The 21,148-nt window shown below is 44.0% G+C and overlaps 1 protein-coding gene across 4 annotated transcripts in view; it reads right to left on the bottom strand.

Annotated features, from left to right (window-relative positions):
* Positions 1 to 21,148, bottom strand: part of FOXN3 (forkhead box N3) — a 164,615-nt gene that overhangs the window by 76,681 nt on the left and 66,786 nt on the right. The gene's annotated exons all lie outside the window — the stretch shown is intronic.

The raw sequence follows: 21,148 nt of genomic DNA, 5'->3' as shown, positions 1-21,148 counted from the left end.
CAACTCTTGATATGCAAAGACTTGCAGCTTTATTTCAGGTTTGCGGCACACTATCAGCACTAAATCAACTAACCAAAGACATTTGATCCAATAGATAAATGGAACTATGTCCAGTTATTTTATTAACTTCATTGACATGAAGACGTCTGAAAGTTTAATCAGGCAAGGTTTACAATCTGCCACATCCCTGCTCTGCTCTGTCTTAATAGATAGAATAAATTGCAGCTAAGGAAATAGATGGAGGCACAAATAGTCATCATCTTCTTACGGAACGATCATCACATTACCGCCAATTTGCACAACCTTTAGATTGATGAATCAGCCCAACCTTCACATGTCTTCATGTGCAGGTTATAATTATAGTCATAGCAGGTGTATTAGAGAGGATTAGCTGCTTCTACAGGCAACAGCTGAGACCCCCCCAATAGCCAACATAACTGCCTTGCACATGTCAAACACTGCATTCTGCATGTGAATACCCCCTGCATCTATATTCAGATGCCAAATCCTTTCTATCACACCATTTCAGCCAAAGTACATATTGCCTAGTTTGTTAAAAGCAACAACAAATAATGTATGCTATTTTATTTATTGTTGTATGTCGCTTTGGGTTGCATTCTGTCCTCACGGTGGTCAAGCAGATTCCTGTGGGAAGCCAACAAGCAGAACCAAAGCTCAACAGCACTCTCTCCACCTGCAATTTCCCATTGACTGGTTTCAGAGGCACTGCCTCCAACAGAACAGTCGTTGTGGCTAACAACCATTGAAACCTTATTGTTCATGAATGAGTTCTGTCCCGACTTCCCTTCAAGTCTACTATAGGCTTATAAACCTGGAAATGGTAAGCTTAAGGGGGTAAGGAAAGAGAAGAAAGCATCCATTAGAATCAAGATCTTTCAAAAAAGACTGAAAAATATTCCCTTAAATGGGATGCATCTTCTACCAAAATATAGAACGGTGGGTATTTCCCCCACCCCACCCCACCCCCGGAAAATGAATTCAATTTAGAAAAACGAAGAGGAGGAAAAGGCAATTAGTGCCTGACCACAACTAGTTACACAAGGAAGATTTTACACACATGCACACACTCGGTCATTGCAGTTGGGTGCCTTGCAACATTCAAGTGACATAACCATAGCTGCCAAGTTATCCCTTTTTTAAAGGGATTTTCCCTTATGCTGAATAGGCTTCCTCGCGAGAAAAGGGAAAACTTGGCAGCTATGGACATAACTAAGCTAATAATGTGAGAACAGAAGCCTCTTTTTTGTAAGCCTCGATTTAGCCAAGTCATCACTATTTCTCCCTAAAATTAGGTTTTAATTTCAGTTATTATGTGCCTTTACTCAAGGAGAAGCAAAAACTTTCAAGTACAGCACAAAGTGTTTTCCGTGTTGAAAAAAGGGGCCTGAAGATGTCATCATTTTCATGAAATTCCTCTTAAACTTCACACAAGATACACAGGCCTACCGCAAAGTTGAAAAGTTAAATTTTCTATCCGTTACAAGTGATGGCATATTATTGACCTACAGCATTAAAGCCAATTCATGTTAAAACCAATAATGGTTTTAGTGATCATATGGTCTTTTTCAGCTTTCACCTCTTAAAGGGATTGTAAAATCATAAAACTCAACAAGCACTTCATACACTTCCAAAACCTCAACAAATCTATTTGTGATTTAAGGGGGTGGGGGCAGTGAACTGAGGGCATTCAATGGAAATGACAAAAGTAAATACTATATTGGCAGCACTCATGCAAAACAGGTTTTTATCTGAGTCAGGAGGGGGAGAAACTAAGCTACGAAGAACAATCAACCCCTTTCCAAGAAACCTAAACCCCACCCCTGGTAACCCAAGAGTTCTCTGAATTCCCTGCACATTGGCAAAGCACCCAATGCTTCATAGTTGTTTGTACAGGAGTCACAAGGTCTAGCACAAGATGGCACTGGGCAAGGCTAGCAAAGCAACCATTTTGGGGCAGATCCTGGTGTCATGGCCCAAAGAATTTCCATCCATGGGAGACAGAATGCCTCAACAGGGCTAACCTCTGCTTGAGGAGGAGGAGTGGTTCAGAGTGGAGTCAAACGGTATTTCACCAAAAGGGAGGGGGGAAACCCCATAGCCCAAGGCATTCTGATTACTCGAAGTCTTGTAGATTATCTTGTATGTTTTTTTGTATATGGGCAGGGGGTTTAAAGGACCAAAGTTCAATGATAAGAGCACATTCTTTGCACGCAAAGGTTCCAAGGTTTAATCCTTGTCTCTCCCCCCCCCCACACCCCTCAGATATGGCTGAGAAAGACCCTTGCCTGAAACCCGGACCCGGAGAGCCACCAACAGTCAGTGCAGATGATACTATGGACTGGCTGTACGCAGAAGGGTGGTGGGAGGCACCAGCCAGGGAACCCCCAGGGAAAGAAGGCTCAGCGCCAGAGGGTTGCTAGTGGGATGGTGATGAGTTGTCAGAGGGAGAAGGAGCAGGCTAGGAGGAGGAGGCGTCAGAAGCAGAAGAGGTGGCAGGGTTTAGTGAACAGGAAGATGTTGCAGCAGTTCAGACACCGAGGTAGAAGCGGGGTTGGGGAGGAGTAGGGCCAGGAGGCAGGGAGGCTGGCTGCGGGAGGAGCCAGGGAGTCTCCCCCTCCTGCTGCGACCAGCTCCCTTCCACCCTGCTCTCCTAGAACACACAAGAGTACAGTGGTCCCTCGGCTTACAAACGCTTCAGGTTACAAACTCCGCTAACCCATAAATAGTACCTCAGGTTAAGAACTTTGCTTCAGGCTGAGAACAGAAATCATGCAACGGCAGCACGGCGGCAGCGGGAGGCCCCATTAGCTAAAGTGGTGCTTCAGGTTAAGAAGAGTTTCAGGTTAAGAACGGACCTCCGGAATGAATTAAGTTCTTAACCAGAGGTACCACTGTAATGGAACGGCCAGATCAAGGGGGGGGGTTGTGTGCAGATGCAGGCTGAGACTGCATGAGAAAGACCTTGGAGAGGAGTAGTTCTAGTGGGTAGGGACCTTCAGCCCTTGCAAATGTTTCATTGGGGCAAGACCTCCAGCTGTGGTTTGTTTCCTTGAATAAAGGGTTAACTTCACTGCCCTATGGTGATTTATTGTTTTGTTGCTGACCTACCCAACTCCAGCCCTGAAAGCTATCTGACTTGGGTAAGGAAGCCACTTGTGTTTGACACCAGGGGTCTTATAGCCCTTCCCTTTGCAGTCTCTAGAAAAGGTACAGTAGCCAGAATAGGGGGAAATTGCCACACTCTTACATACCCAAGTCACTTCACTAGTCCAATAAGCTCAGTATAGTTCCCACTCACTGGTAGCAGCTCTCCGGGGTTTCAGGCAGGGAAACCTTGCAGCCCAACCTGGAGATACCAAGGGTAGAATCTGGGGCCTTACGCATGCAAAGCCGAAGCTCTACCTCTGAGTTACAGCCTGTCTGCATCTTGACTGCAGAACTGCTTTCTGAGTGCACATTGTGCTTTTTGCATCTTGCCCAACAGCAGCTACTGTTCCAATATAAATCAAGCCCAAGACTTTATGACTGGCAGGAATTGAAAGGAGCTTAGTCCTCACAGCTAGTCTTCATATCTATGTTTATCAATAATCACTTGGCAATCCGAAAACAACCTTCAACAACGTACAATACAATGATCTGCTAACGTTTAGGGCAGGAACGAGGTAGAAGTAGGGTTAGAGACCGTTTCTTTAGCCAGAAGTTCTACAAAGAATTACTAATATATAAAACCTAGTCACAGCCCAGGCTACATTGCAGCATTATAAAATTTTGAAATTAAAATGAATATTTATGTCTTGCCATCGCTTTGGTAAATTTTGTTAACAAGATAAAAGAATTTACCGCTCCATCTGACAGCTGCTGGCAGTTAATATCACAATTAGGTGTTACCTAGCAACAGCTAGCAGTATTCTTCACAAGTCAAGGAAGAGAAGAAACAGAAAAGTAACTGGACTAATTAAAATATATTTCAATATTTTAATGTGTTTATGCCAAGACATTTAGGGCACAATCCATCTAATGTACAAACACTTTTAAAGTCTACTGTTTTCAGTATTTAAAAGTGCTTGAACTCGGGATGGATAGGGCTCATAATATTTTTACTACATTGCAAAATAAACTAATGTTGGGGTTAACAATTTCTCATTATCCCCAGAAACTTTTCCAAGAAATATAAACGAATTAGAAATAAACAAGTTAAAATCTTCTCACCTCCACCCCTCTTCAATTGTTAGTATGTAATAATTCTCCTACCGTGTTTCTCATATTATAAGACATGTCTTATATTTATTTTTTCCTCAAAAAAACACACTATGGCTTATTTTCAAGGGGTGTCTTATTTTTTTTCCTCCTCCTTCTGCCGTGGCCGGCATTGCTGCTACGCCTATCACTATGTCTTATTTTCGGGGTATGGCTTATATTCCTTGAATGCTTAAAAATCCTGCTATGGCTTATTTTATGGGTATGTCTTAAAATATGAGAAACAGGGTATTTTCATATTTCTACAGCAATCTTGCTGGGTGATACTAAGATCTAAGCTACTGGAATCATGCTATACAAATTGGGGAGGACCCCATGCCTTTTTTCCCCATGAACAGCAAACAGGAGTACTAACTACCGGTAGTACTTCAAGAACAAATTTATATATACTGCTTGGCATAGTGGCAAAGAGCGGAACTCTCTGGTTCTGCAGCAGAGTTCTGGCCGAAGCAATTTTCTTAAAATAGTTTTCAGAAGACGTGAGCAAAGGATTGAAAACACCTGAGTCCCTCTTGGGTTACTTACAACATATCCAGTATAACTTTGGAGGAATGTATTTTTAAATCAAGCTATCTAGTTCAAACACTTAAGCATTTTGACTAAAGCTTTCCTCTCTCTCTTTTTGCCTGTTTCTGAGAGTGCTGTTAAGATTTCTTTGAAAGCATTTCCTCCTCCTTCTCCACCACCACATTTTACCTCGGTGGCATTTGTAGGGAAGTTGCCAAGGGAAAATTAGGATGCCAAACATGTTCAATAAAGCTGTGGGTTAATGAAACAATATTTAAAAATGTTTCCTTCTGCAGACAATTTTTTTTTTTTAAAAAAAGGACTTGTAATTTGTACACAAATCTGCTCACAAGTAATGGGCCTGACTGGTAGAGCCTCTCCCAAGACTTCAGAAATGGGCCTCTCTCTCTCTCAGCCTGGCCCTTTCTCCGCAAAGGGCATACATTTAACATTAGCAATTACATAGGAAAGAGACTGAAATACTTCAAAAGTGCTGCCGAAAACGCCCTTCCTCCATCCATGAAGCTCAGTGAAATTATCAGGAAGGGATGGAGCATTTCCCCTGCACACAAAGTTAGATTAATAAAGTTGTTAGGTTTTGTTTTTTTACATCTTAGATAACTGACTAAGGGTGGTGGTGGCGGCAGCAGCAGCAGCAGGAAGAGGGAGCATGATAGATGTTAACAAAATTAAGATTGTGCAGAGAAAGTGAGCACAGATAAATCCTTTCTCCCAAAACACTAGAATCCAGAGTTGCACGCATAAACTGACTATCAGCCAGTTTGAGTCAAACAAAAGAAGCATTTCTTCAATACAGCAGGCAATTAACTTACCTAATTCATTGCCACATGGCCTCTAGCACAAGTATCTTAGAAAAATCAATTGTACAAAAAATCTATATTATTATTATTATTATTATTATTATTATTATTATTATTATTCTACCCGCCCTCATAGCAGGATGCAGGGGCTCATTCCCAAACCCCATCTTATTCTCACAACACTACTGGGAGGTAAGGTAAAGGGACCCCTGACCATTAGGTCCAGTCGCAGACGACTCTGGGGTTGCGGCGCTCATCTCACTTTATTGGCCATACAGCTTCTGGGTCATGTGGCCAGCATGACTAAGCCACTTCTGGTGAACCAGAGCAGCACACAGAAACGCCTTTTACCTTCCCGTCAGAGCGGTACCTATTTATCTACTTGCACTTTGACGTGCTTTGGAACTGCTAGGTTGGCAGGAGCTGGGACCGAGCAACGGGAGCTCACCCCGTTGCGGAGATTCGAACCGCCGACCTTCTGATCGGCAAGCCCTAGGCTCTGTGGTTTAACCCACAGTGTAAGTTAGCCTAATACAGGGGTCAGAAAACTTTTCAGCAGGGGGTCTCTCAGACCTTTTGGGGGGCCGGACTATATTTTTTTGGGGAAAGAATGAATTCCTCTGCCCCGCAAATGACTCAGAGATGCATTTTAAATAAAAGGACACATTCTACTCATGTAAAAACACCAGGCAGGCCCCACAAGTAACCCAGAGATGCATTTTAAATAAAAGGACACATTCTACTCATGTAAAAGCACAGTGATTCCCGTACCGTCTGCGGGTCAGATTTAGAAGGCGATTGGGCCGGATCTGGCCTTAGTTTGCCTACCCATGGCTTAATAGATAGCAATTGGACCAAGGACATCCAGTAAACTCAATGGCTGAATGAGGATTTGAACCTGGGTCTCCCACAGCTCATGGCTACTAGCCATTACAACTAAACACTGAACTTCTCCGTTCAGCAGTTGTGTACCTTTGATTATCAGTTGCTGGGGATAGTATCATGGGATGGCTATGTCCAATCGTGCCCTTCTTACGAGTTGTCCTAAGGCACGTGGTTAGCTCTCACTGAAGGTGGAAGCTAGGATCATGCAACTCCTTGGAGCTGCAGCCAGAGACCTGTGGTTTGCGTTGTCAGTTCCTCCACAAGACCAGAACACAGGCTCCAGCTCTCTCTGCTACTTGCTCATCTGCACCAACTATCACATTTCTGTTATATCCTGAATGGGCAAAATATCGTTACTCTAATCAGTCTGCCTTCAAAGCAGAATTGGAAACCGCTGTTTGAATTAGAAGACAGAGCATACAAGTCCAAGTCAGGCAATACTTTGAACCACAACAGTAACTGGAAGATCCTAAGGCAACTAAGAGAGACCACTTCGTCCATCTGATGCACTGTAGTCCACAAAATATCCTACTGAATTTGTTTGTCCTTAATGTGCCAGAAGACTTAATTGTTTTTGCTTCAACAGGCTACAACACCTACGCCACTGAATGATCCATGGTAATTATCAAGCAGGGTTCGAAATTAGCAGGGTGCCAGGCTCATTTTGTGCCTAACGATTCTTCATTTGCAAGCACCTCCAGAAGTCTGGGTGCCATTTTTTTGTGCTGAAATGTATGTGCTTTGAAGCCTCAAAGTATAGGTCAAGGATAGACAGTATGTTAAAAAGTTTAACAATAAAGAGTAGAGTGTTTTGAAAACTGAAGTATGGTACCTATCTTTTTTATTGTAAAGGCCAAATTAAATGTGTATTAACAATTTCTGCTAAAAATGTATCATTTATGTGAATTGCATATTAATTCATGCTTATCAAAATAATAAATAAAAAGTGTTGCCACCCTAGACTGGGCATCCTGTTTTGACAACCCAGGTCCCAGAAGCCATTTGGCTCCTAGCTTTTCTATCTCAGTTTCTGACACTGTTATCAAGGTAGCATGGCTCAAACACCCTGGATAATTATTGAATAATTATTCATTATATATACACTGACTTAACCTCCAAAATTTGACATCATGAACAAACCATAAGATCACACCCACTCTTAGAAGACTTCTGAATGCAGCCCTGTATTGGGAGGTTTTTAATGCTTGATGTTGTTATTATGAGTTTAGACATGCTGTAAACCACCCAGAGTGGCTGGGGGAACCCAGCCAGATGGGCAGGTTGTGTGTGTGTGTGTGTGTGTGTGTGTGTGTGTGTGTGTGTGTGTGTAATCATAATAATCTAGACCTACCCACAGCCCTTATATATTTACAGTTAATCTTGGAAATCTGGAGGTATGTTAAGTGCACAGAGCTTTCTTTAATCATGACCTAAGCAACCACTTGTTGTTTAGTCGTGTCTGACTCTTCGTGACCCCATGGACCAGAGCACGCCAGGCACTCCTGTCTTCCACTGCCTCCCGCAGTTTGGTCAAACTCATGTTCGTAGCTTCGAAAACACTGTCCAACCATCTCATCCTCTGTCGTCCCCTTCTCCTAGTGCCCTCAATCTTTCCCAACATCAGGGTCTTTTCGAGGGAGTCTTCTCTTCTCATGAGGTGGCCAAAGTATTGGAGCCTCAGCTTCACGATCTGTCCTTCCAGTGATCCCTTCATGGATCAATGCCTTGTTGTGGCGAAGGGGCTTGAATAACTCAGAGAAGCTATGAGCTATGCCATGCAGGGCCATCCAAGATGGACATGTCATAGTGGAGAGATTTGACTAAACGTGATCCACCTGGAGAAGGAACTGGCAAGGCACTCCAGTATCCCTGCCAAGAAAACTCCATGGACAAAGACAGCAAGCAACCACTACACTTTATCAAAGCATGCATATTCAAGAAAGAAGAGCTGATGCATAGTGCGAAACTCTTTGTCCTGCAGTTAAGAAGTAGTCTCTCTTCTCTTCTGCTACTGCATTGCTCAGGTCTTCCAAACTTCCACAGAGCTTACTAGTGGAGCAGCTTGTGTTCTGTTTATATTTCACAGACACATGCTTTGTATCATGTTACAGTGATGGTATGCATAACCATGGTGACAGCTACTTATGATAAGTGCTACCAATCCATTTTTTTCCCTATTCCAGGAGGCCCTAGGGTGGCAGGGGGCAAAGTACCAGCTTCTACCCTGCTATCTACAAAAACTATGCTTAGCAATAAAGCGTAGGCATTACCTATTAAATAATAACTAATAAAAATATTCCACTGCTTTTTTTTTTTAAAGGACAGCCAGAAAAGTTTGTCTTATTTTAAAGAGAACACAGGAGTTCATAAGCCCGGCAGGGAAGAGTCATCTGCAGGCTCAGATCCAAAGCATTCCGGGGGTGAGGGAAGATGCTCTTGGCGACATGATAGAAGCTTATAAAATTATGCATGGCACACAGAAAGTGGATTGGAAAAGGTTTTTTTCCTCCCTCATGACACTAGAACTTGTGCACATCCAACGAAGCTGAATGCTGGGAAGATTCAGGACTAATAAAATCAAGCACTTCTTCATGCAACGCATAAACGATGGAACTCACCCCCACAGGAGGCAGCGATGGCTTTAAAAGCAGTTTGGACAAATTCATGAAGGAGCATAGCTGCCAAGTCTCCCGTATTCCCTGGGAAATCCCCATTTTTCCAGCTGTTCCTAGCTGAAAAAGCAGATTTTTTTGTTTTTCCCCGGTTTATTCTGGCGCGGCGGCCATTTTGGAACTGGGCGGAGCATGCTCAGAAGCGACTTTTGATGCTGCTCTGCCCAGTTCCAAAATGGCTGCAGTGCGACTTCTGGAGCGGCGGCCATTTTGGAACTGGGCAAAGCAGCATCAAAAGTCACTTCTGAGCATGCTCCGCCCAGTTCCAAAATGGCGGCAGCGCTACCGGTACTTCCGGTCTGCTACTTCCACCTGGTCCCTTATTTCTCCGACAGCAACTTGGCAGGTATGTGGAGGAGAGGGCTATCGATGGCTACTAGTCATGATGCTCTGCCTCCACAGCTGGAGGCAGTAATGCTTCTGAGTATGTACCAGTTGCTGGAAAGTGCAGGAGGGGAGAATGGCCTTGTGTTCAGGTCCTGCTTAAGAACTTCCCACAGGCAACTGTTTGGCCACTGTGAGAGCAGGATGCTGGACTAGATGGGCCATTGGCCTGATCCAGCAGGCTCCTCTTATGCTGAGCTATTATTAGGTAGCTCAGACAATGGCTTCCGTTTGTTCGAGGCATGTGCGTTTCAAGAAGCAAGTGCATTAAAGCAGGTGTTAATGGGCTGAAGTTTCTTGTGAACTATTTTAAGCTGGGTTTGGCTGTTTTTTTGAAAAGAATTTCATTTAGATCTGATCTCTGCATTCGTGAGTAACACAAATGATCTACGCCAGGCTGGATTTCCACCCCTATACTATCTGAAATGAATGCAGTAAATTTAAATGACTGCAGCCTTGGGACTTCAGAACTGAAGGGCAAGCACTGTCTGGCCTCTGACATCAATCCGGGAATGAAGGGCCACCAGGAGGCTGACAAAAGAACATCCTTGTGGCAAATGGGGAGATCATTGTGGCCCCATCTACCAGCCAAAGGAGCTGCCAGCTCCTTCCTTTCCTCCTCCCTGCCTGGAAGTCTCTAACTGCCAGTTGCCTTTGGGAGTGCAGGAGGCAAGGGGAAAGGCCAAAGGGAGAACTGCCACCCACCAACTGCTCTTCAAAGGAGAACAATCAGTCTGGGAAGATCAGCCTGGCCCGAACCAGATAGAAAATGTGTGCAGCTCAACACTTTCTTCTGCCCTTTAAAAGCTTGCTTCCACCTTATCCCTCCTCTCCCCCTTTCCCTCTTCTGTGTCTTATCTTTTGAGTTTGCTAGACTAATGGCAGGACTTGTCTCACTTTTAAAAATAAGGCCACCCTCTTTAGTGTGCGGGTTTCATTCATATTCACCTGCCGTCAGCCAGCTGAGAATGCTTAAAGTCTATTTCGCTACTAACTTCATGGCACTTTAATACTTTTCCCAAGACAAATGATACTAACCTCGCAGGTAAGGCCACCATTAATTAAACAGCGGTGACCTTTCCATAATTTATGCAGAAGGGGTCAACTTCCTCTCAGTTGCCCAAAATTTTTCAGATGACTGATTAGCAAATTACCAAAAGGGGAAAAGGGGATCATTGCTGCACAGTATGCAAGCACCCCATCCAATCCACATCTCTCGTTTCCCCCCCCTCTCTCTCTCAAAAGAGAGAGTGTGCAGTGGCCACCACCTACTTGCAAACATCATAAGGTAACAGCCAACCTTGTGCAAGGGGATTCCCCCTTTATCACCTCACCCTGCATTCCACCATGCCCCCACCCAATCTTCTTTAGAGTGCAGTGCATCCCAACTGTGCAGAGGAGGTTTGGGGGGGCGGAGGGAAGGGAAGGAAGGCTCAGTTGCATGAACAGAAGTCCATTCTGCTCCGCTTCGGGACTGGTACAGTTGGATATCAGTCATAATCTATTAGCAGAACCCACCTTGCCGCCCTTGTTTCCTCAGATTTCGGCAGGTTGGTGATGGAATCTTAAAAATCATCCTACCCACCCCCAAGAAAATAATAATCCACAAGTGGAGGCTTGACGGAAGTAAGAAAAAACCTGAATTGTGATCTGAAAACAGGAGGGCTGTTCTTTAGGGTCGCCTCTTAACCATCATTATGTCATCAAGCTGAGCTGCAGCACTTATCGACACTCACACAAACTCCTGGCCTGGACTGTAACATGGTCAGGAGTCACAAGAGATCACTCAGATACACAATCATGCACACACCTGCAACATACCCCTAATTAATTATACAGTACCTTTTGTGCATTTTAATCGTAACTCATCTTAGGTTGAGAAACACGTTATAGTAATTAAAAGTTTTCTTTTTCTTTTTTTAAAAAAAGAAGTCTTGAAGAGTCCTCGAGTGACCTTAAAACAAGTAGAGAGGTTCAGACGCAGATTATCCAGATAAACACTTTTGATTTCTCATCTGCTGATCCTGTATTTTTGTCTGGCTTTAGATTTTGTTTTTGTTTTTTTTTAAGACTCAAGCTTAGCCCTCGGTGCTGAGATAAGGATTACAAACACTACTGCTGAACTAGAAGCCGAAAGCTGTCCATCACGGATCTTTGGGTGGGACAAAATATATACACCAAACACAGTTTAAAGGACTCAAGGACATGTTTTTAAAATGTTTGGTTGGTGGGGGGAGGCTAAGACCCAAACCGGACCCTGCAAGAAAATGAAGCGACAGTACAGGCGGGGTTCAGATCATAGCTGCCAAGTTATCCCTTTTTTACAGGGATTTTCCCTTATGCTGAATAGGCTTCCTCGCGAGAAAAGGGAAAACTTGGCAGCTATGGTTCAGATATCGTTTCCCATCTCCCCACTTCTGACCAAAAAAAGAGCTTTCCTTAAATAAAAAAAAGAACAAAACCTTTAATTAAGGCACTAGTATTTTAGGATAGCTTGCTTTGTTGCTGGAGGGGGTAGTGGAACTGCCGGGGGTTTTTTTTTTCTCAAAGAAACACAAAGTGGGATCAGCTGCATCTCCAAAGCCACAGGATGCTGATCTCACACTTACAAGTTTTCTAAACTGGATTGTCGCAGCAGCAGCAGCTTGAACAAAACTGTTGAATTATTTCCTTAACAAAAGAAAGGCACTTTTAGGTCCCATAATCTCATTTCAAATCCCTTTACCCCACTCCCTACTCTTTTTTGCCTTGAAATTGCAATCCTCTTTAAGTAATCTCAAGACTAATTGGTGCCAGAATTCCAGTCTCTTGCCATTTTCACCCTGCTTCCTCCTTTTCTAATATTATTTAGGTGCTCAGAAAATCAGGGTGCCAAAGCAGGGGGGGGGGGTCCTCTGCCCTGGAGGGGGAGTATAACTTTTTTTAAAAAAGAACCTCACCAGAACTCTTTTTGCCAATTATTAAGTCTCACAGTTTGAGCACCAAGATTTTACAGAGGCAGGCTTCACTGTCAATTAAGAATTTGGGATTGGGGGGGCAAAGACGAGATTTCAGTTATTTGCATGCACAGAATGTTAAGGCAGTTTAGTTTTATTAACAGAGGCAGGCATTTTAAAGTTTGCTTTTCTACTTCTTTTGCTTATTAAGAGATAAAAACAGCAGCTGAATCCAGCAAACCTTTAAGATCTCAATGCAACAAGTTGAGGGAGGAAAAATAGGAACATTTTTAAAGAAATTGAAAAATGAGACATTACAAATACGTTAATCTATTCGGGGTTGTATGGTGTTCATTTTTAAAGAGCTCATAGCATCTCCTTCTTTCAGCTATTTATTCAGTACATTTAATATCCAGCCTTTCCTCCAAATATAGCAAGCTGTGTTCACATTTCTCCCCATTTAATTTTACAACAACCTTAAGAGGTAGGCTAGATTTATGACAACAGTGACTGGTGCTGGGATGGAACATGAGGCTCTGACTCTGAGGGTTCGAGTCCCACGTTGGGCAAGACTATTTCTGCACTGCAGGGGTTTGGACTAGATGGCCCTTGGGGTCCCTTCCAACTCTACAATTCTAGGGTTCTACGGCCAAAGGCCACCCAATGAACTTCATGGCTGAGTGGGGAATTTCAGCCTGGACCTCTCCAGTCCCAGACTGGCACTATCTACTAGTGCTCAAACGGAAACCCAAAATGGACAGCCAGTACAGTATTGGCAAAGGGGTTATTATCAAAGTCTCTCCCTTCAGAGAAGGGGATAGCCTACCCCCTTTGAAAAGCATCTCTGTGCAGTGGTGAGAACAGGGGTGGGAAACCCCGCCCCAAGTGTCAAATTCTTTCAGGAGAAAATGGCTCAAGTTACTACATAATAAAAAAGGTAAAGGTAAAGGACCCCTGAACGGTTAAGTTCAGTCAAAGGCAACTATGTGGTGTTGGGCTCATCTTGCTTCAGGCCAAGGGAGCTGGCGTTTGTCCACAGACATCTTTCCAGGTCACGTGGCCAGCATGACAAAACCGCTTCTGGCGCAACGGAACACCATGACGGAAAGCATAGCGCACAGAAACACCGTTTACCTTCCCACCACAGAGTTACCTATATATCTACTTGGGCTGGTGTGCTTTCGAACTGCTAGGTTGGCAGGAGCTGGGACAGAGCTCACCCCGTCGTGGGGATTTGAACTGCCAACCTTCTGATTGGCAAGCGCAAGAGGGTCAGTGGTTTAGACCGCAGCACCACCCGCACAGCAGGTGGACCCAAAGAGGGCAAGGCTACAACCCCCCCTTCCCTGCTTCTGGGGCTCCACTCTCTCAAGTGAGCACAGACAGGGAATGCAATGATCTGGCCAGACTGGAAAAGAAAGAAGATTGAGCTGGATTGAGAGGCCACGTTAGACTGTGGACCAAAGGTTTCGACTGCCTGGGTTGGAGCATCTGACTAAAACCAGGGAGAGCCAAATCTGAGGTGAGGAGCCAACAATATGCTGAGGACCCCCCCCCACCAACGCTTGTAGTATTTTAAGTTTCTACACCAGGGGTCGGCAACCTAAGGCCCATGGGCCACAAGCAGCCCATGGGGGTCGTTTAACCAGCCCATGAACCCCCGCCGCCTGCTTGGTCGGCTTCCGTGCTAAACCAGCATGGAGCAGAGCAGGGACTGCCTTCCGCGATGCTGGCCGGCTTCCCATTGGCTGCAAGAAGCTCCTGCAGCCAATGGGAAGCTGCGCACGCCTGCTTCGCACCAGAAGGAGTGCCGGAAATAGTGTTTGTGCATGCATGCGTGCACGCACTCCGTCCCACTGCAGCGTCTGCAGGACCGTGAACCGGCCCAAGCCACAAAAACTTTGCCAGCCCCTGTTCTACACGATCCAATGCAATGATGGAAACTCTCAAGAAGTGCCTGAGGGACAGTGGTGAACTAGATTAGCCTGAATTAATAAAGGTCAAGTTCAATTCAGGCAAGAAGCAGAGGTGCGTATTTGTGTGTTTGGTCTTGGGGTTGGGGTTGGCTGCTCCCCTGGTTCTGGATAGTGCATAAACTTGAGGCAACTGATCTACTCAGCATTATTCAAGGAGTCTCAAGGAGCAGCCACTAACATTTAGTACCAGCTTCAAGGTGATGACAGCCTGGTCCCGACACAAAAGGGGTTTGGTAACCTCCAGGCTGGACACCAACTTTTGCAGTTTGAAACACAAGCACACGTGTTGTTAAGGATTTCGTTATTGATCACTGTTGTAAATGGTTTTCTTTCATGCTGAAGGCTGCTCAATAACTTCATTAGTGCAAAAACGGGCTGCCCATTTGATTACAAGCTCCCGAAACATTTTTGAATACATTATTCCCGAATACTAGCGGAACGATACTGGCCCTGTGTGGCAACGTGCCCCCAAAACTTGAAAGAAATAGCAACGGTTCCACTATAAATGCAGAAAGTCCCTTAATCTCAACTTCTGTGTACCTTTGGCGTTTGGAAAATATTTAATATTTTTATTTAATATATTTAATTGACACATGTTTTTGTTTAAATGGGTTTTGTTCATACAGCTAGCTGTGGAAAGCTGCTCTGTGAGCCCATTGGTGTGGTATGAAGGGATGCAAACAAAAATAAATAAAATAGAAATTCATAGTTGTGTTCTTCATAGGACTAGGATTTTTGGGAAAAGAACAGAACTGTTTGTTTCTTCGACACACACACCAGTTACCATAGTGATGATCTTGGGGGTTGTTCTAAGAATTTCAGTCCCACAGCAACACTTCAAACAAGGAAAATGTCACAGTTAAAATCCATTAACTTTATTGAAGCCAGAAAAACAACATATTTTGACCAGTGCCCCCAATTGAAAAAGCAGGATAAATGTTCTAAAAAGAGAGGGTGTAAATTACACCCACTTTCAAAATTATAACCAATAGTGGAGACTAAATTAGCACCTCGCCCTGTAGGCTTTGAAACATTTTGCTTATATAGAAAATTATTACAACCACAAGCTGCAAAATATAAGTGATCCAACTAAATTTCCAGATGGTGGTCCTTCAGACACTTAAAACTATTAATTTACTAGTAAACAGCTTTCCATTCCTTGGCGCTATAAAAAGGAAGCATTAGCAAGTACAAAACTGCTCTTTCCAATGCGCAAGTGATATTATTCATGTATGTTTCAAAAGCACAGGGTATCTACAGAAGTAAATAAAACCCAAGTGTTCTTTAGTCAAGAGGTTGGGCTTCGTGTGAAATAGGTTCCCCGTACCCCAAGCATATCCTCCTTGCATAGGAGAGAGAAATGCAACTTCAGTGGTAGGACCCGAATTTGGCACTTGGGAGCCGACCTGGCCCTTGGGTGCCACTCAGAACTTCTGCTACATGCACTCCTTTAATGCTTTTGCTAGGCGAAAATGTGTCCTTGAGCTATGACATTGCCTGATTTGAGGATGAACAGGTAAGGGTGTGGAAACCTCTGACTTCTGCATGCTTCAAATGCAGGCTATTATACCACATGGCACCTAGAAGATTGCAGATGAAGGAATGTGTCCTGTAGGCTGAAAAATGTTCCTAGCCCGTGGCGTGCAAGAACTATGTACACACACCACATATATATTGTGGTCTTCAGAACTAAAAGTTGTGTCTCCACACATGGCTTTTCAACACAAAAACTGTATCCATATAGGACAGGCATAGGCAAACTCGGCGCTCCAGATGTTTTGGGACTACAACTCCCATCATCCCTAGCTAACAGGACCCAGTGGTCAGGGATGATGGGAATTGTAGTCCCAAAACATCTGGAGCGCCGAGTTTGCCTATGCCTGGTACAGGATATAATCTTGAGTGAGCTGGCTTTGAGACTCAGCACACGAATGCAGCTAGCAGCTTAAGGAGCAACTCAGAAGTTTTTAAGAATACTTTATCTTAGAAGCTGATCAATTCACCAAATTCAGAAGTTGGAGTGGGGGAAAGCATCAAAATGAAACAAAGGCTTTTTATTCCAAACTAAGCTGAAAGAAGAAGAGGAAAAGCAGCCCAGTTAGATCAGTCCAGCATCCTGTTTCCTAAAGTAGGACTTGGAAGATTCCCATTAGTAGGTCAGCCTTCCATACATTTCCACCTAAGCCTATCGAAGACTAGCGGCTATCACAACATCTTGTGGCAAGGAATTCCATGAGCTCGCTATACATTTTCTGCCCTTAATCCTCAAATGGATGATTCAGAGTTGAAACATTGGGGGGGGGAGGCGCGACATCCCTCTAACCATGAATCTAAACAAACAAACAAACAAACAAATACTGCACCGTGCCTAATTTTCTAAGCGTCTATGTCATGTCCGCCACCCTGGCCGCCTTTTGTCTACATGTACAAAAACAGCCAAATTGAAGAGAACGTCCTCTAACCCCAAGATCATTTTGTTTGATTTGTGGGGTGGGAAGGGGCTAAAGGAAAACACTGCCAAACTCAGCAAAGAAAGCCTTTTACAACTATTATTACTGTCTCCACCAAGCCAACCTTTGAGATTTAAGAGCTATGATACGGATATGAGAAAAGATGAATACAGTGCATTTCACCCAAACTATTATGTATTGGCACTTACTTTGATAGCATACATTTTGAATTATGTGGGATGATGCAAAATGCTGTTTCTTTTTCTGAAAGGAAAGCTGAAAGATTTTCCCATTTCCTTGTTAAGTGCAAACATGTTTCCTTTTCTTTTCTTTTTACAACCGAAAGAATTTGTTCTGAGGAAAGAAAATGAACCTTGGGACACCAGAAATTTACAAAGAGAAGTCAGCTTCTGCAAACACTTTTTATAGGAAGGATATACCGGTACATTCTGTGGGGATACATTACAAACACTGCAAACGTGTTTTCCCCAGAAGTTAACTTTAAAAAGTGTTGACTTCAGCAACGGCATCAGCTGCTAAGGAAAATGCAATCATATAACTTTGCTTTATTTACAGTGTAAGTTCAGAATGACAATGTGGGTGGACTTTTGTTCTATTGGTTCAATTTCTAAGTCATGTGCCTGCCCCCTTATGAGGCTCAGGAGAGGTAGCAACACTTAAAAACGCGTCCCATCTTCCAGTTCTCACACAACGGATGGCATTCTCTTTCCCCAAGAGATCTGCAGTTATGTATTTTTTTCCCTACGAAGTTGGGGGTTTTTTGTTCCAAGAGCTTTTCCTTGCTGCTGCTGCTGCTGCTGCGTAACTTTGCTTTGGTTACCTTTAGTATGTCTCCCAATTTTGGGTGCTCTGTGCTGTGTGTAGAAACCTTTGAATTTGGGTGGCTAGAATATAGCTTACTGTACAAAAATTGCACCCATTGCTCCTGACTCACTTGTTTCCACCACCGATATGCAGGCACACAGAAGGTTGCTCACTAGGGAATGTATGCCTCTTGTTTAGACCGTGGTTTCCCAAATTGGTGCCTTCCAAAGGTTAATGACTACACTTCCAAGCAGCTCAAGGAGCTGCAGAAGTTCTGGATGGGGCTGATGGAAGTTGTAGTCCAAAACATCTGGAGGGCACCAGGTTGGTAAAATTCAGTGGTTTGCATCCAATGCTACATGATTGAAAATCCACTTGTGCAATGGGACTTTCATATACCCTTTCCCCACACGCCCTCAATTCTGCTCTGAAGGATCCTGCAGCCCTACGGAGCTGGTTTTAAGGGTATGTGGGGCACTGGAAGGGACAAAGAGGGAGAGGATACACAGATGTCTGTTGCATGAGCAGAGCTATAGTGTTCAATACAGTCCAGCATGTGGCAGAGTCCTGTGTTCTGATGCTGTTGCTGCTCCAAAATGTCGCAGAGAACTATAATAGAACACAATGCATGGCAGCTAAGTATTCAGCAGAATGAGCTCTGGAACAGTCGGCGACAAACTTCAATATTTGTTTCTCTGCAAGGTTTGAAAGACACAAACAGTGGGTCAATTTGCCTCCACGGGATCCTGCCAGCAGAGCTGTATAAACCTTGTAATTCCTTCCACTAATCCAGCCCCCTAGAGGCATCTTAATATTGGGGGAATTAAAAGTCATTCCGCGTGTAGTTTATTAATTTCAGTCACTGAGCTATGGAGCCAAAGGTGTCGGTCTTTTGGAGCTTTGGGGGAGGTGATGGAATGCTGCCACACAACTTTCCTTTGAAGATAGCATCTGCACACCTAAAACCACAATTTCACTTTGCAACTTCTTACAAAATGCTAACCTGCTCCTCCTTTGGAGACACTAATTGTTTCTGAAAACTAGTTATGCAAGTTTCCAGCACAAGACAATTTGGACAGGCTGAATGTTTCTCCTATATACACACAAAGTTATATAGATAAGCACGTCCATTATTGAAGAACTGACAGCCAGCATTTGGTCAAATTATTTCAACATCAAATTGCGTCTTTTAACAGCTTCCCAGAAGCCCCTTTGTGCAACGGCACAAGCATTAGCAATATCAGTAAAAGAGAAATGAAGTGCTTTACCAATCAGGAGGTAATCCAATATCCCAGAATCTTAACTAGAAATTGCTTAAAATGCCAAAGACTGCTCGAGTTTTCCAAATGAGAGAAGGGAAAGTATGACAATTTTATTTTTAGCACCTTTCGTAATTTATTCTTTTTATACCCAGTTAAGGAAAATTCAAGATAGGAATGTTTAAAAAGAAACAAATTGTGCCTTCTTATAGTAAGACTGCCTGTAGCATCTTAAAAGCTGTTGCATTTTCATTGACATAAACTTGTGTGAACAAGAGTCTATTTTTCTAGGTTACATGATGCAGCTACTTAAATGAGTACAGTCATACCTTGGGTTGCAAACGTGATCCGTTCGGGAAGCGCGTTTGCAACCCGCAGTATTTGTAACCCGCAGCACTGCGTCTGCGCATGCACGTGGCGCGATTCGGCGATTCTGCGCATGACATCATTTTGTGCTTCTGCGCATGCGCCAAAACCAGAAAGTAACCCATTCCGGTACTTCTGGGTTCGGTGTGGCCCGCAACCCGAAAACGTGCAACCCGCAACATTTGCAACCCGAGGTATGACTGTACACTAGGAGCAGGGACCAATCCTTTCTAAGCAACTTGTAAGGGGTTACATGTGAGTGGTGTGTGGGATCAGAGGCCGGAGCATGCAGAGCTATGAATGTACATTTTGGCCAGAAGCCAAGTTTCTGCACACACTCACAGACCCATCTCCATCCTCCAGCCGGTCAGCAAAAATCATTATCCAAAGTTTAAGGGCACATTCTAGCCAGGCAAAGACATGCAAGAAAGGTGTGAAGCATGGCTAGTCTGAGATGTGGTTGGGGAGGGGTGTGTGGCCCAAGGAGAGTACTGAAGGCCAGTGTTTGGTCTCTGGTTCCCCACCTCTGGCACACACAGAGAAATAAAACAAGGGGGACATAGGAAATGAATATTCAGGGGGACCATAAAACAAACAATCAAAAACAAACAGGGAGACATAGGTCTAGGTTCACCACCCACAATTCTAAGCAGCGCAGAAAAGGAGCACAAGATCTAATCAGAGTGGGCGTGGCTGACACCCAGAGCCCCTGGGTATAATGCTATCTATCTTGCTTTATTAATTTAACCATCTAAAGTGGGAAAGTTACTTTCAGTGCTGAGAAAGCCACTCCTATAGCTTGTTGATGAGAGCGTATCAGATCCGTTAATCAATTCTAACTCAGACCCCTCTGAAGAGGTTGGATCAGTTACGGAGGGAGAGAGTGAGGAAATACTGTACTAATGAAACCCAAGCCTGAAGGAAACCCAGTTCCAATGATTTTAAACTCATTGGATATAAAAGAATAGCATGATTTGAATAAGGAGCTGGCTTAACACAAAGTCAGGTCACTGGCCAATTCAGCGACAGCAAGCCTGATTGGCAGAGACTCTTCCAGGTTATAGCAGAACCTACAGCTTAATGGTAGAGGAGATGTTTTGCACGGAAATGGTCCTGGGTTAACTCTGTGGCATCTCCAGGTGAGGAAAGCCAGCCCAATGGTCAGATTCAGTACAAGGCACTGACAAGATTCCCATGTTCCTAAGATCCTTTTTAATTGTGGGTGTCAGGGACTGAACCTAGAAACTTACATGTGCAAGGCATGAGCTCTCGTTTCTACCGTCAACTCCAATCAAGGTCACTCCAGCTGTTGGTTTAAATGATCTAAGATTCCTGGTGGATAAGAAGCCTATTGCGGGTGTGAGGAAGCTCTGACCTTCCAGATGTTGCTGCACTGCAACCTGTATCAGCTCTGCAAGCATGGTCAATGGGAATTGTAGTTTGGCAACATCTGGAGGGCCAAACGTTCCCCATACCTGCCTTGTTGAGTCTGACATTCCATTTCCCACAACGGCCAACCGGCTGCTATTGTTCTCCAGCGATTTAGACTCATATCCCATGTTTTTTCTTGAAAACTTTGTGCAAGGACACTATCGGCCAAATCCATGGAGGAGGTGGCACATGGAACAACTACAAAGCATCATCAGAAGATCACCAGGAGGTTCACATCGGAGTAGATAAGCTCAAAAATCTGCCCAATCTAAGCTTGTTAGGGCTTTGAGAAGGTCAAAAGCACTTCCTCAAATTGCGTCTGGGCATCAGCCACTGAAATTCCTTCAGTGCTGGTCTG

The sequence above is a fragment of the Zootoca vivipara genome, chromosome 1 (genome assembly GCF_963506605.1).
Source record: "Zootoca vivipara chromosome 1, rZooViv1.1, whole genome shotgun sequence".
In the NCBI taxonomy this organism is placed as follows: Eukaryota; Metazoa; Chordata; class Lepidosauria; order Squamata; family Lacertidae; genus Zootoca; species Zootoca vivipara.
This window is presented reverse-complemented; position numbering and strand designations above follow the sequence as displayed.